The sequence below is a fragment of the Lissotriton helveticus genome, chromosome 10, assembly GCF_964261635.1.
Source record: "Lissotriton helveticus chromosome 10, aLisHel1.1, whole genome shotgun sequence".
In the NCBI taxonomy this organism is placed as follows: domain Eukaryota; kingdom Metazoa; phylum Chordata; class Amphibia; order Caudata; family Salamandridae; genus Lissotriton; species Lissotriton helveticus.
In genome coordinates, this window is record NC_136071.1 from 236,575,340 (window position 1) to 236,591,722 (window position 16,383).

The following is a 16,383-nucleotide window of genomic DNA, read 5'->3' on the forward strand; positions in this document are numbered from 1 at the left end:
TAATATACCTCACTCCACCCTACCCTAACCTACTCCAATCTACCACACTTCTATCTATCGCAATCCACAAAAATCTACTCTTATCAACCCCAATCCACCAAAATGTATCCCACTTCACTCCAATCTCCCCCACCCAATTCCACTCCAATCCACCCCACTCCAATATACCCCACTCTACTCCAATCTATCCCACTCTTTTCCACTCAATCAACCCCATTCTACACCACTAACAAAAAAAATAATTATTAATAATAATAATAATAATAATAATAATAATAATAATAATAATAATAATAATAATAATAATAATAATAGCAAGAAGAAGAAGAAAGTAATTTATAAAGCGCCTTGCTACTTCAAATGAAGTGTTCCGGTGCTGAGGTTTTGCTCCAACACACAGATCCAAAAACTGACCAGCAGCCTCAATCAAATTGATCTGAATAACGAAGTTTTTAATTTTTTACGGAAAGATGATTTTTTTTTCCTGTCTGAGAGAAATGGGGTGAGAATTCCACATCCTGGGTGCTAAAAAGCTAAAAGAGCATCCCCCAATGTGTGCTCTTTTAACCACAGGAATCCAGGCCAGGAGAGCTTTTGCTGATCTTAGATTCCTTCTAGGGCCATAAGATTTGAAAAGAGAATGGAGATAGCGCTGACCTTTATTGTTAGAAATTCTGTAACAGTAACATATGGCTTTTAAAGAGAGCCTTCTTCCCACCAGCAGCCAATGTATTTTAGCAATAGCAGGGTCCATAGAAGACTGCCTTGGACGATTTAACAGCAGACGTGCTGCCACGTTCTGAACACGCTGGAGTCTTGCCAGTCGAGACTGTGAAATTCCCAGATACAGTATATTACAGTAGTTCAGCCTAGATGTAATCAGGGCCTGGACTACTGTTTTCCTTATAGTCTCTGGGAGATGACCCGGGATCTTTTTTTACGGTTTTTAAGATCCCAAAATACTTCCCTACTAGATTCAAGATCTGGCTATCTATCGAACGGTAACTTTGCATTGAACCAGATACCTAAATTCTTCACTTTTAGATTGGGGCCCTGCAGCATCCCCAGCGCGTCAGGCCACCAAGCAGAGGACAACATCGAAAGCTGCTTACCTATGATAAGAACCCCAGTTATCTATCCCACTCCATTCTACCTCACTCTACCCCAATATACCGCACTATAATCTACCCCACTCTACCTCACTCTACTCTAAACCAATATACCCCTTCATGCTATCCCAATCTGCCCACTTCACGCTAATCTAAACCAACCTACCCCCTCCGCGTTACCCCAGCCTACCCAACTCCACGCTACTCTAATCTAGCCCACTCCAACCTACCCCACCACACACTGTGCCACTAACATTTAGCCATGCTGAACAGAAATCACATTGGTGTACAACATGGCTAAAACACATTGCCAGAGCCAACAGCTCTCTCATAGGTCGACCTATTGGTTTTGCCAATGCTTGTTTCTTTTGTTTTTCTTTATTTCTTTTAGCAAATGCTTGCACTACAAAGAAAACTACCACCTTGTTTTTCAGAAGAGTAGTGGGACTTTTTTTATTTCAAGACCCTGCAAATGCCCACAAGGATCAGACGTGCATAGTCTACAGTGCTTGTGTATGTGTGGCTGATGGGAGATTAGTTAACCTCAGTCGACATTCAGGCTTCAGTGTAGCTTACCTCAACAGTTTTGAATTGCCCTTAGTGACCCATGCAGTAGACACTCAACCTGTGCCTGCTATACCACCATCTGTGCCGACACTGCTCCTTCCTAGTGCGCGGTGGGCCTGCATGTGAGCAGTGTGCTGGTGTGACTATAGGATAGCCCCCATGTTTTGTGAGTACATTGTAAGGGAGCTGAATGTGTGTAAGCAGGATGAACATTGTCTTTTGTGAGTGCAGGGTAAGGGGTCTACAGTTTTAAAGATGTGCGACTGCAGAGTTAGGCATATGCCTGAGTGAGAGCAGCACGCGGGAGTGCCTATGTGAGGGCAGCAGTGTGAGGTCCTTGCATGTTATATCTTTGTGTATGTGCACTTTACAAGAGCCAGATCTATTGGCTTTGATAATGCTTTTTAAGGTTATGGCTACGACTTGCAGAGATGCAGTGCAGGGAGTGGAAATACAATAGTGTGTGTAGAATGATAGTGCTTTTTATGTGGCAGAAGCAGACTATGTCTAGAGAGGTTGAGGAGTGTCTAATGCAGATGACACACTTAGATGAAACACTAGCCAAGGGGCCCAGTTGCTATTCTTGCACTAGAGCTCATGGCAACCTAGCTACACCACTGCCCACACTACTGTCCAACTTATTTATCAGCCCCTGTGTGTGGTAGCCGACAGCAGTGTTAAGGTTTGGGACCCATGTCATGACTGAAAATTATTGGCAGCATAAACACCCAAATGGAGAATTCAGAGTCGAGAACCACCAAAGCAATTTGTTTTTTATTAACATGTAAAGATTTTGACAATGAAATCTCTGAACCTTTATGAAGTTCTTCTACCCTCTCCAAAACCTGAACCTTTACCCTACACCTTTCACTTGTTTTTTCCGAAGGACATGACCGATCGCAAGCTAAGCCAGGTCGGCTGACTCAAGAAGCTCATACCCATCCATTTCTACTTGTCTCTCCAGGTCACAGTACCCTGTTATTGCAGGCCCTCAGGTTTCGGAGGTGTTCAAAGTGCTTGTATGTGAAACCAGAGGAAATCACACTTAGTAAAACTGGTTCTGATTATTTCTCTGCGGTGAACAGATCTATGTGTACGTGTCACCATGAATGGGATTCAGTAGGCTGATTAACCCAACCTGGCTAATTCATTCTGGGCGAAAACTCATGTTGGTCAGGTGTTGCGTTACTCCTATTATTCGTGACTTTTTTTAGGTGGTCAGTCCCCATCTACCTTTCCCCTCATTTTTTGTATTTTTATTAAGACGTTTTTATGGTGTGAACGTTATAACCCCCACCACCCAGTTCTTCCTTTTATCTTCCACTCTGTTCCTCCTGGTTATCATCTGACCTGTACCACTATAGGCTTTTTTGCTCAAGGCCACTGATGTCCACTCAAGAGTAACCATTTTTTAAGCCCTAGACTGACAACCCCCCCAGCATCACTTTACTTTTTTTCCTATAGTTTTTTCGTGGCTCTCCTTTGCATCTCATAGTAGACATAGAACACATATTTCCTTGACCCTTGGTTTCATTACTCTTTTCCCTGTCGTTTTTCTTTGTAATAATTTTGCTCATACAGTTCTTAATGCTTTAAGAATTGTAAAACGTTACTTGTTACTTGATATAAAGGACATGGGATTCCATTTTGAACCAGTATATTTTTACATGTAAATCTCAACATGTTCATGGCAACATGTTTATTAACATATTGAAATTTCTTCAACACATGATTCACCAACTTGAGATCTTCAAACTTCTGTTCTCCATTTTACATTTTTGTGAATTTTAGTTTGTGCTGTTTAAAGCCATTGATCATACACCTGATGATGGGACGACCAATACTTTCTCATTATGGGTCCAAGATCTGGAAAGGTAAGTGTGTGGTATTCGCACATATAGAATGGGACATCTATTTTCAGTGAAATTTCTTTTGTACACATGTTACAAAACTGTTTACTTTTTTTTTTTATTAAACTTTTTATTTTGCATTTGCACTTCAGAATTATACATTTGTTTGCATGAATCATGTCATCAACCCATAACAGTTCTCTCCATTGACAGTTAGGGAATATACAAGCGAGTTCTCCATTGTCCGAGTGAGGCAGTGTCAGCTACAGTCTCTTGTATCATTAATGATTACTTTCCCGGCACCCCCTCCAACACATCCTCCCACTGCAGTACAATTGTGCCACCCGGATTCCAGGCCAAAACATTTTAACATCTTATACAACGCTAAACATGGAAAGCAGCTAGTACAGCTTGTTCTGGCGGCGTACATGGAGTAATGTCGAGACCTCATTCCTTCCCCTGGCATCCCTTCACGAACCATTCTAGGTACGCTGTACCAGTATATCTTATTCTCATGGACTATGCTCATGGGCCGTTGACAGCTGGGGCGGGTCGCAAATGTGTCCCCGGGATTCATTCCATTTCTCCCAAACTTTAGACCACTTCTTGGGACATCCCCTGTGTGTATAGACCACCCTTTCTGCCACCATCGCCACGTCCATGTAGTTTTCCCACTGTGTCTGTGTGGGCACTGTTCCGGAACCCCAATTTTTCGCAATGTTCCTCTTTGCGATGGCTAATCCGAGCGTAGCCCAGGTCTGGAGTCCCAGGCTAAGGTCTGTAGGGGGCCAAATATTTAAGAGACACCATCCGGGGTCTAGTTGGACATCTGCCTCACCCGCCAGTATGTGTTCCCAGTATGTTTGTATTCTAGGGCATTCCCATATGGTGTGAAAGAATGTTCCCGCCATGCCACAGCCTCTTAGACAGAGCGGGTCCGGTGCCCGTCCCAACTTGTGGAGTAGGGTGCGTGAGTAGTATACTTGATGTAGCACTTTAAGTTGTATTAATTTCAGCCTTGATGGGATAGCCGCCTCTATAGCCGATGCCAGTGCATCCATCCACCCTGTGTCGTCTATGTCCCCCAGCTCCACCTCCCACTTACTGCGTTAGACAACCATAGGGTCTGGGAGATTGTTGACAAGTTTACGATATGTTTGTGAGATAGCTTTTTTGTCCAAATGGTCAGTAAGTAGTCTGTCTTCAGGGGGAGATGAGTCAGCTAGCTTAGTGCCTGTCGGGATTGCACTCTGGAGCGCGTGTCGGACTTGAATGTATCTATATAGTTCGGTGTCTGCCATTCCATATTTCTCTTGCAGGGCAGCAAATGATATGACCTCCTCCTTAATCCACAGGTCTCCTATTTTTGTTATACCGATGAGGTCCCATGGCCTGAAGCCCTTGGTGTTAGCCAGAGTACCTAGGCGGCTTGTTTCCCAAAGGGGGGTAGCCACCGTGAGCACTCCCTCCCAGCCCAGGGCCCTCTGTGCCACATGCCAAATGTTGATCGTGTGTTCTGTTGGGTCTGTAAGTGTATGTCGTTTTTTGTTCGTATAGAGGGCCTTCATCAAGTGTTCCACGGGAAGTGTACTTCTATCCAGTCTGTATGCTGGGTCATGTTGTGGAGCGTGCAACCACTGATTAACGACCATCAGTTGTGCCGCCCAGTAATAGTTTAACATTCGGTAAGGCAGTGCCTCCGTCGTACCAGCTGTGCACCAGTTTGGCCTGGGATATCCGGGCTGGTTTCCTATCCCACATCAAGGAGGACCCTTCCGCGTCAATAGCCTTGAAGTAGGAAAGAGGGACCAGGAACGGTGTATTGTGGAGCGCATAGAGGAATCTGGGGAGTGCGAGCATTTTGAAAAGAGCGGCCCTTCCCAAGAGCGTCAGCGGGAGAGCTCTCCAATGTATGACATCTGATTTGAGTCTCTGGAGGGGTTTCATTAGTTTTTCCTCTATGAATAGGGAATGTTCCAGGGTGACATAGATGCCCAAGTATTTGAACCCTCTAGTCACTGTTTGTAATGTGCAGTTGGGGGGTAGTGTCGATAGTTGGCCTTGTAATACATACAGTAGTGATTTTGCCCAGTTAATGGTGTACCCCGAGACCTCCCCATTTGCAGGGAGTACGTCCATTAGTGCCTGTAAGGACTCTGTGGGGGACATCAGATAGATCAAAACGTCATCGGCATAAAGTGATATGCGGTCTTCCCAGCCCTGCTCCCATGTAATTCCGCGGATGAGTGGTTCGTTCCGAATTTTGGTCGCCAATGGTTCTAATATGAGTGCGAAAAGGAGCGGGGACAACGGGCACCATTGTCGTGTACCGCGCCCCAGTGCGAACTCCCTTGAAATATGCCCATTAGCCACAACTTGGGCCAGAGGTGCCGTGTATAATAACTTAACCCAGCCGCAGAATTGTTGGGGCGAACCCCATCTTTTGAAGTACTGCGTATAGGAAAGGCCATTCAACCAGGTCAAATGCCATTGTGGCGTCTAAGGAAAGAATGGCCGCATCTTCCCGCAGCTGTGGAATGCGGTGTAGCACCCCATTAAGGCGTCTTAAATTGAGAGAGGTATTGCGCCCGGGCATAAAGCCGGACTGATCCGGGTGGACTAGGGTTGTGAGATGCGGTTGTAGCCGGAGTGCTAGTAATTTTGCTAAAATTTTGGCCTCTGCATTTATTAACGATATCGGACGGTAGGAGGATGTCTGTTCCGGAGGTTTTCCAGGTTTGTGGATGGCCACGATAGTCGCCAATCTCTGATCTCTAGGGAGTGTACCGTGTGACAGGCACTCATTGTACATGGAAAGGAGATGAGGGGTAACTCTTTGCGAGAGTCTTTTATAGAGTTCTATCGGGAGGCCATTTGGCCCCAACGCCTTGCCAGTGTGGAGTGCCGCCAGCGCCTTCCCCACCTCTTCCAGTGCTAAATCTTATTCTAGTGCTTGTGTATCTTCTGGTGAGAGTGCGGTCAGTGGTATGCTATCTAAAAATCCTCTGCAATCCTCGTCGGTCATCGTGCCCCGTGGGGTATATATCTTTTCATAGTGGGTGGCCAGTTCTTCTACTATGAGCCGGGGGTCAGTGGTTGTTGAGCCGTCTGCTAGAGTGAGTTGGGCTATCCATCTGTCTGCTTTTTCCCTCCGTTCTAACCACGCGAGCATTCTTCCCGTTTTATCTCCTAATTTGTATACTCTGTGTACTATGTCAGTATATCTAGTTTTTGCCATGTCCTCCGCGTATGCTTTGTATTCTTGAGACGCCATCGCTAGGGTGTGGGTGGTTACCGCGGTCAGGTCCAATGCATGTGCCGTTTCGGCTCTCTGCACCGCTACCTCCAATAAATCAAGGTTTTCTCTTTGCTCCCTTTTATGCCTAGTGATAGTGGATACAGCCTGCCCTCTAATGATTGCTTTGTACGCCTCCCAGAGGATGGAGGGTGAACTAACTGATGTCAGGTTCTACGCAAAATAGTGGTCGGTGGCGGTTGCTAATGCTTTAGCTATTTTGTGATTTTTAAAATAACCTGGATAAATAGGGTAGAGTCTCTGTCTTCTGGGGAGGTGGGTCGTGTAAGTGAGTTGAACCGGGGAGTGATCCGAGATCCCTCTCGGTAGGTGTTTTATCGATATCACTTTTTTGAGGGGGACCGCTAATGTTAGCATGTAGTCTATGCGGGAAAGACTGTTGTGTGCACCAGAGTGGAATGTGTATTGGAGCTCTGTGGGGTGCTTAAGTCTCCACATGTCCGTTAGTCCCATCACATCTAGAAATTCTTTAAAGGCCTGATTAGGTCTAGTAGGGTCTCGGGGAGGATTGCGATCGACGGAAGCGTCTATTACTGCGTAAAAAACCCTCCTATAATGAGTTCCCCCTTTGGGAGACCGAGCAGGAATTTACCGAGGTCTCGGAATGCACTCTGGTGCAATGCCGGTGGAATTTATACTGACAGAATGTTATAATTGAGTCCCTCCCATTGACAGGCTATGGCCGCGAAGCGTCCCTGGTCATCCGTCCAAGTGTCTTTAATTATCAGTGGGTAGCTTTTGTGTATTAGTATACCAACCCCGCGTGACCCTGAGGAGAACTCTGCATGCGCGACCATTTTATAGCCCCAACGATTCAGCGCCTTACAGGCTGATCCCATCAAGTGCGTCTCTTGGAGTATAGCTACAGCCGGGGCCCTCCGTTTTAGGTACTGCAGGACCAGTCCTCTTTTTATTTTGTGCCCTAGTCCATTTACGTTCCATGAGATGATTTGCAGGGGGGAGACTCTATTGTGACCCGTTGGGAACCGTATTCCACCACTCCGTTATTCGCCATAGAGTATGAGTGTACCGTGTGAACATATAATGTTGTGCCTGCACTGCAGTGATGCCAAATGAAGGGCAGCCCCCGCTGGACTCGCCCGTGTGGGTGGTGCCAGAATCGCTCACGTAACCGACAGCAGTACAGGAAAGAAGAAATGCACGGGTAGCAAACCTAGTGTTAGACCTAAACTGTGTGTTCGCTTGAGTGTATCCCGTAGTGACATTGCTATGCATTCATGGAGAGATTGAAGAGCAATCAACTGGTAACATAACCAACAAGGACTTTCAAAGTCCGAACCTCCCACCCACCTCCCCACCTCCCCACCCGATGCAAAACTGAAAAATCCCCCACCCCCCTCCCTGCCTCCCTGCCTCCCTGCCCGGTGGATCCAAACCTGACCACCTCCCCAACTGAGCAGAGTGCGTACATTCCCCTGTAACTTGCATAACTCGGGAGGATGAGACCTCCCAGACCCTCCACAGTCCCTCAGTCGGAGTCAGTCCCATAAGTGCATATTAGGTTCGATAGCTCCTACCTCTCGCCGTCTTCTCATTGTATTCAGTTGTGGCCGTTCAAAGTCTCTGCCCATATCAATGACAATGAGATCAAGTATCTCCCCACCACCCATTAAAGTTAGTCCGTCCTGCGCGGACTGCAATGATTGACTCCAGTGAGGAATAGATCAGTCCCTTGGTGTCCTCACGGGCTGGATAGAGTCCTTCAGGTCAGTTCCTGTCAGTGGTCCTCTGGTGATCGTTGGGCACCTTCATCTGGTGCCCCTCGGGGCGCTCCTCTGTTTCTCGGACCTCTTTCCGGTCGCCAGCCCTCCAGCCATTCCCTCGCCTCTTCTGGGGATTCGAAGAACCAAGCCTTTCCCTCGGATTCAACTCTGAGTCGCGCTGGGAAGATCATGGAGTATTTGAGTTCTCTTTTCCGTAGCTCCTGCTTGACTTCTACATAGTACCGTCGCTGTTGTGCCACCGCTGCTGTATAGTCCGGATAGAAGGTGACTTCAGAGTTGTCGATCCGGATCGGAGGGGTTATTCGTGCCGCTTGCAAGATGGCGTCTCGGTTTCGGAAATTGAAAATGCGCGCCAAGATGGGCCGTGGCGGCTTCCCCGGTCGCGGCTTCCCTCCTGGTACTCAGTGGCCCGTTCCACTGAGAAATATTTCGATAAGCCACGTGGCTTCAGTTGGTTTTGTATGAGGTCTTCTACGAAGAGGTCGAGGGCCGGGTCCCCTGCCGTCTCTGGTACACCAACCAAGCGTACATTGTTGCGTCTGGATCTGCCTTCCTGGTCGTCCAGCTTTGCTTTAAGCGTTGTGTTGTCTTGTTCCAATTTGTGCAGTCTGTTCTGGAGATCCGCTGTACCCGCCGAGAGCTCCGCTGTTGTTTTCTCCACTTCCCCTAGGCGGTCTGTCACCTTCGCGAGATCTGCACGCATGAAGGAGAAATCAGTAGATATTGTGCCCATCGAGGTCTGCATTACTTGCAGCGTCGCCATGACATCTTTCAAGGTGATTTCCCCAGGGTCTCCCCGGGGGGGGTGATGACTGTGTGGATGATTGCGACGTCGCCCCTTTCGTCGCGTCGCCTCCCTCTTTATGATAGGCATATTTGTCCAATCTTGGGGCCTGTAAGTGACCCTTCACTCCTCTACCACTCATGATTGTCCTCTCACGGTGCCAAAGCCTGGTGTCCACTTTTGTCCTCTCTGGGTGCTGCCCGCTGGGCACTACTAGTTGCTTGTGGTTGTCCCTCGTCCCTGCTGGGCCGGGGGGGTGTGCCGTGGGGAGGTTGTGGGTCCGCGCCCCCTGGGTCCCGTATTCACTGTTCGCGCCACCAGTATGTCACTGAGCCCCTATGCCAGCGCTCGCTTTTTGCCCTTCTGGAGGGGGGGGGGGGGCGTTGAGTGCTTGGTTGAACCCGGTATCCAGAAGACCGGTCACAGTTCACTGCCCTCGCCCACGTTATATTAGGGGTTACCTTCAGCACCCTGATGCCGCAGTTGATGCCATGGAGATATTGGCCCCAGTGACAGGATGCTCCGTCGTGTCACTACCAGTAGTCGTGTCACCGTGTGTCTCGCTGTTGACCGTGTCTTGATCCGGGCCCAGTGGGCGGTTGAGTGGCGGGTCCCGGTCGGCCCCGAATCGGCCGCAGATCACTTCTCGCTGCCTTCAGTGTTAATGGGGTGACCGGCCAGTGCAGATGGTCCGTGGTCAATGACCAGACGATGAGGGGCCCCGTGGCAAGACGTCCATGTGCGGCGCCTCCGGTGCTCGTGCTGCCGTTGCTCCCGCTGTGTGCCTTGTCTTAATGCGGTCAGGGAGGGCGAGCATATCAACAGTGGTGCCGGCTCCCGGCTCCCAGAGCTACTCGAGTCTCCAGCTTCGGCTGGACAAGTAGGCCGCAGCACTCTTCACGGCGTATCTCCGGCCGAGCCGGGTCGCGGAGAGCGCCAGTCAGTGCCGCTTGGTCCGGACGAATTCCGGTAAGAGAATATGCGCAGGAAGCGCTTATAATGGGCAGGATGGTCTTGATGCGGTCACAGAGGGCGAGCCCATCAACAGTGGTGTCGGCTTCCGGGTCCAGGAGCTACTCGAGTCCCCGGCTTCGGCTGGATGAGTAGGCCGCAGAATTCTTCATGGCGTATCTCCGCCTGAGGTGGGTCGCGGAGAACGCCGGTCGGTGCCGCTTGGTCCGGACGTATTCCGGTAAGAGAATATGCGCAGTAAGCGCTTAAAATGGGCAGGATAACTGGTCGGATTTTGGTGGGGGATCTCGAGGACCTCGGAGCTCACCTAAGCTGCGGCCATCTTGCCTAGTCACAAGCCACGCCCCCTACTTTTAATTGTCATAACAGTATTGCAACATCATTACAATGAACAATGATAACTCCTGAGTGGGAGTGGGCTGTACAAGTCAAATTGTAATGGTGATGATTCAAGTAAAGGACAATGTTTTTGGACCAAACATGTAAGAGACAGAAGAGCATCTTTACCAGAGAAAGATTCTCCTCATTGCCACAATTCTCTCAGTAGCACTTTTGCTATTATACTTTGGGTTCTGGCACTGAAGCAGCTAGTAGGATGCTAGTTGTGTACACAAAGAATACATCTAGGTATTACAGAAAAATATGCTTATATTACATAACACTCCTCATTCCGATGAGCTTTTTAATTCTGATGGGGCAGAAGCAATTACAAGCAATTAAAAGATCTGATGTAACTTAGATCTGGTGGTTTTTCACTAGAAGACAGCGCCTAGTAAGATGGAGTCTATGGGTAAAACATCAGAGAAACATACGGAATTACTGCGGAATGAAGACCAAGATTACTGATTCAACCGGTAATTATTAATTTCTTAGGGGAACCCAAAAATCCCACCTTAATTCCCCATTAATTCCACCTCAGTTCCCAGTAATTATTTGGAGAAAAGTTAACAGGAGACATTTCGGGGGACCACCGAGCCAGACCCAAAGATACCATCAACATGGACTTTGAAGGTGAAAAGGGAAGCTGAGTCACAGGTTTCAATGATAACCTTCATGGTTGCAACATACATGGTTTATGTGTTTTAGATATTTCCAAACCTTGTGAGTTACTGCGTTCTAGAATTTGCCTCTACGTAAGGGTACCAGTTGTGTCAGTTTACGAGCTCATTAGCATTGTTGACACCTCGCTTGGGTAGTGGCCTTTAATAAAATGCTTTGCTTCATCACTGTGGGGTCAGTCACATGTACAACATTGCGGCGAATAGTTGAAAGAAGCCTATATCGCATATGTCTCCTTTACATTAGTGTTGCAATCTGGGTCAATGGTTGTGATATGTAGGTTATTTGCACAATTTTTAAATGACACGTAATCCACTTTAAAGTGTGGAAAGACAGGAGAATAGATCGATAAGAGGAACCAAAAAACAACACAAGGCGCAATAAATCGGGAATGAAGCACTGGACTGTGTGGTCATCCAAAAGCCTTCTTCCTCAGTAGTCCTTTTTGGTTAGATGTCTGCTCCTGTAGGTGGGATATACAGCTGTGCCTTAGATTAAATCTACTAAGCCATCAATAGACATCTGATCCTTTATTGGTATCTACACCTAAGCCTTTTGGTGCACCAGCTCAGCTGTCCTTAGACTTCAGCTTTTTATGGTGGTATCTACAGCTGTGACTTTAGGTGCACCAGCTCAGCAGTCCTTAGACGTCAGCTTCTTCCGGTGGTATCTACGGGTATGCCTCCTGGTGCACTGTCTCAGCTGTCCTTAGGCATCAGCTTCTTACAGTGGTATCTACGGGTATGCCTCCTGGTGCACTGTCTCAGCTGTCCTTAGGCGTCAGCTTCTTACGGTGGAATCTACAGGTATGCCTTTGGGTGCACTGGCTAAGTTGTCCTTAGACGTCAGCTTCTTATAGTGGTATCTACAGGTATGGCTTCCGGTGCACCGGCTAAGCTATCCTTAGACGTCAGCTTCTTATGGTGGTATCTACAGGTATGCCTCCCGGTGCACCGTCTCAGGTGTCCCTAGTCGTCAGCTTCTTATGGTAGTATCTACAGGTATGCCTCCTGGTGCACCGTCTCAGCTGTCCTTAGACGTCAGCTTCTTATGGTGGTATCTACAGGTATGCCTTCTGGTGCACCGGCTAAGCTATTCTTAGACGTCAGCTTCTTATGGTGGTATCTACAGGTATTCCTCCCGGTGCACCGTCTCAGATGTCCCTAGTCATCAGCTTCTTATGGTGGTATCTACAGGCATGCCTCCCGGTGCACCGTCTCACGTGTCCCTAGTCGTCAGCTTCTTACGGTGGAATCTACAGGTATTCCTTTGGGTGCACTGGCTAAGTAGTCCTTAGACGTCAGCTTCTTACAGTGGTATCTACAGGTATGCCTTCCGGTGAACCGGCTAAGCTATCCTTAGACGTCAGATTCTTATGGTGGTATCTACAGGTATGCTTCCCGGTGCACCGTCTCAGGTGTCCCTAGTCGTCAGCTTCTTATGGTGGTATCTACAGGTATGCCTTGAGGTGCATCGGAAAAGCTGTCCTGAGATGTCAGCTTCTTGCGGTAGGATCTACAGGTATGCCTCCTGGTGCATCGTCTCAGCTGTCATTAGGCGTCAGCTTCTTACGGTGTTATCTACAGGTATGCCTTTGGGGCATCTGCTAAGCTGTCCCTAGACTTCAGTTTCTTAAGGCGGTATCTACAGGTATGCCTTTTGGGGTACCTGCTCAGCTGTTCTTAGACGTCAGTTTCTTACAGTGGGATCTACAGGTATGCCTTTTGGGGCATCTGCTAAGCTGTGCTTATGCGTCTGCTTCTCTAGGTTGGATCTACAGCTATGCCTTAGCTAGCATCTCCCATAAGACATTAGAGAAACCTTCATGGCCATTGACCTCCTTTATGTTGAGCCACTCCTGTCTACCACCATGGTACTCCTTTGAAACCTCTGGCACCGGCCTTGCTGAGGGTAGTGAAGGCAGCAGCAAATAGGAGGCTGTGGAGCAGCTGCTGGTGGGTCAAGGGGTCAACCCTGTGATATCTGAGAGTCAAAGGTTGCATGTCGTCATGTCTGCTACACGCAATGTTTTAAGCAAATCGACTGACGTCCATTGTTTATATTTATTCACCTGTCACTCAAACCTGACTGGCTCTAAGGCTCATTTGTTTGAGTATCTGGGGCAGAATGCGATGCAACGAAACAAAAGGACTTATGTATTGAAAAGGTTCTCATGTGAAGCGCTCTGGCGCCCTTCAGGTCTAGTTGGCGCTAATAAAAATCCGAAAAATAAAATAGACAAATAAATAAAGTGCGCAGATAATTAAAGGTGACGGGTGCATTGTAAACAATGTCAACAGACCAGTTTCGAACACAGCTCGATTCTCCCGCGCTGTGGGCGGCGTGACTCACGGAGGCCACACAGGCCGGACTGCCAGCTCTCGGGGGCGCAGCGGGCAGGCGCAGAGATTTCTCAGAAAGCAGCCATAAAGTCTGCGGAAGTTCTTTCCGGCCTAATTACTTCTCCTGGTACAGTTCTGTGCAGGAGCAGACCGGCTGGATCTCGTTCCCGCCAGAGGAAAGTCTGCAGAGACTTTCACCCTGAATATACCAAAACAACTCCTGCGACCCACTGTCACCTCTTGGCAACCCGTGACAATCTGTCTACAAAACATTTTCTTGGAAGGCTCTTGTGTATAAGAGCTTTACCCTACTGATTTTAGGTTATTTTGAGTCGTGTTTGCATACAAATCATTTGATTTAATTGTGCCGAACTGTGCTTTGCAAAACATAACAAGCATTGACAAAGCCAATAGATCTCGCCTATGCGACCGTGTTTTTGTACCCATGTTGCACGCCAGTGTGGTAGCTGTTCAGCATGGCTACAAGTTAGTGGCATGGAGTGGGTGGGCGAAATGGAGAGGGGCGGATTGGGGTAGAGTGGAGTGGGGTAGATTTGCATGGTAGATTGGAGTGGGGTAGATTGAATTGGGATATATTGGGGTTGACTGGGGTAGATTGCATTGGGATATATTAGATTAGATTGGAGTGGAGTGGGGCAGACAGGGGAAAAGTGGAGCACATTGAATTGGGGTAGATTAGAGTGGGGGAGATTAGAGTGAGCTAGATTAGAGTGGAGTGGGCTAGATTGGAGTGAAATGGTGTAGATTTAAGTTGAGTTGAGTAGATTAGGGTGGAGTGGGGTAGATTGGAGTGAGATGGGAGTGGGGTAGATTGCTGTAGATTGGAGTAGAGTAGGTGGATTGTAGTGGAGTAGGTTGGAGTGGAGTTGGATAGAGTGGTGTGGGGTAGATTGGGATAGGCTGGGATAGAATTGAGGGGAGTAGATTGGAGTGGGGTAGGGTTGGTAGATTGGAGTGGAGTAAAGTAAACTAGAGTGGATTGGGGTAGATTGGCTGAGGCGGATTGGATGGGGTAAATTGGAGCAGGGTTGTTTGAGGTGGAGTACGATTATGTAGATTGGAATGGGGTGAAATGGGGTGGATTTGAGTGAAGTGGGTTAGATTGGACTGGAGTGGTGTTGATTTGAGTGGCATGTGGTAGTATGGAATGAAGAGGAGTAGGGTAGATTGGATAGAGCAGAATGGAGTGGGGTTCATTGGGTGGATTGGAGTTCGGTAGATTGGGGTAGAGTGGAGTGGGGTAGAGTGGAGTTGGATAGATCGGAGTGGAATCGAAATTGGAGTCAAGTGAGATAGATTGAGGAAGAGTGTAGTGTAGTGTAGTGGGGTAGATTAGAGTGTAGTGGGGGAGATTGGGAGAATTACCATTCCAATCTTTATTTCAGCCATTGGCCCTCAAAGATATACAATAAAACATGAATAATCACTATAAAATCATCACACATAATCAATGACAATATAAACCTTAAAATTGCATACTATAAAACTACTTTAAAAACTGTGAACTTAAAAATTATGAGGGAGCCTGCATCTTCAAAATGCGAGTGCGAGTGTGCCAAACATTAGTGAGGAACTTTGCTAGTGCGAATACAGTTAAACTGGAAAGATCGGTTTTTAAGATTCTGTACATTGGGAGGTACTCCCTGCCACCCAGATTTCTGATCAATGGTAAGAGCCAGTATCTCCTCGCTGCCTTATAAGCTGGGCAAAACAAAACCACGTGTAAATCACTTTCCTCTGCCGCAGTGCAAGCCGGGCATTGCTTGGTGGAGGGAGGCGATGACCAGGAACTAGTGAAGGATCGTAAAGGCAGTGTGCCGTATCTCCATTGGAGAAACAGCTTCCTGGCCAACACGGGAGAGACGGCATCTAAAACTCTCTCCTGCCTGTACAAATCCTTGCTTTGCACAAAGACGGAAGTTAGTGACCCTTCAGACTGACTGTCTAAGGCCATGGCTAATTTATGTTCATGATAAGCACTAGCCAGACCTTTCCTTGAGATATTTAATGAGGCATTAGCAGGGTTAGACCAAAGGTCGGGGAACCCCAGTTCTATACAAGAATTTTGAATGTATTTTATCTAGGGGAACAATAGCGCTTTCGGGTGGGTCAATAGCTCCATTAGTTCCGCCCTATAGGCGAGGAGTTCGTTACTACTCCACAGCCTTCGCCAGAAGGCTATAGGTCTCAAGCCTAGTTCGTCGGCTATGGGGCGCAAACCCAGATCTAACCTCAGAGGGAGGAGCGGGGTGCTGGGTGGAAGTGCGACTATCTGTCTGATGAATTTGTTCTCTGTTAAAGACAGATTGCGACATGATGTGTGTCCCCACAGTTCTGCCCCATACATAGTAGCACCCCTGGCTTGCGCTTTGTAGATCTGGGTGAGCGACCCCAATGGTCGGTATGTGGAACCATTTAACATCCGCATAATACCCCCTGTGGTCTGTATCAATTTTAGATTGGCCCTGCTCTGGTGTGATCCCCAAGACATAGTTTCATTGAGAGTTACACCAAGGTATTCAAAGGTTGAAACTCTCTCGAGCCGTGAGGCTCCCAATAGCGGATTTGGGCGCAATTTATGACTAGGGTTCAAAACCATAAACTTAGTTTTGGCCACA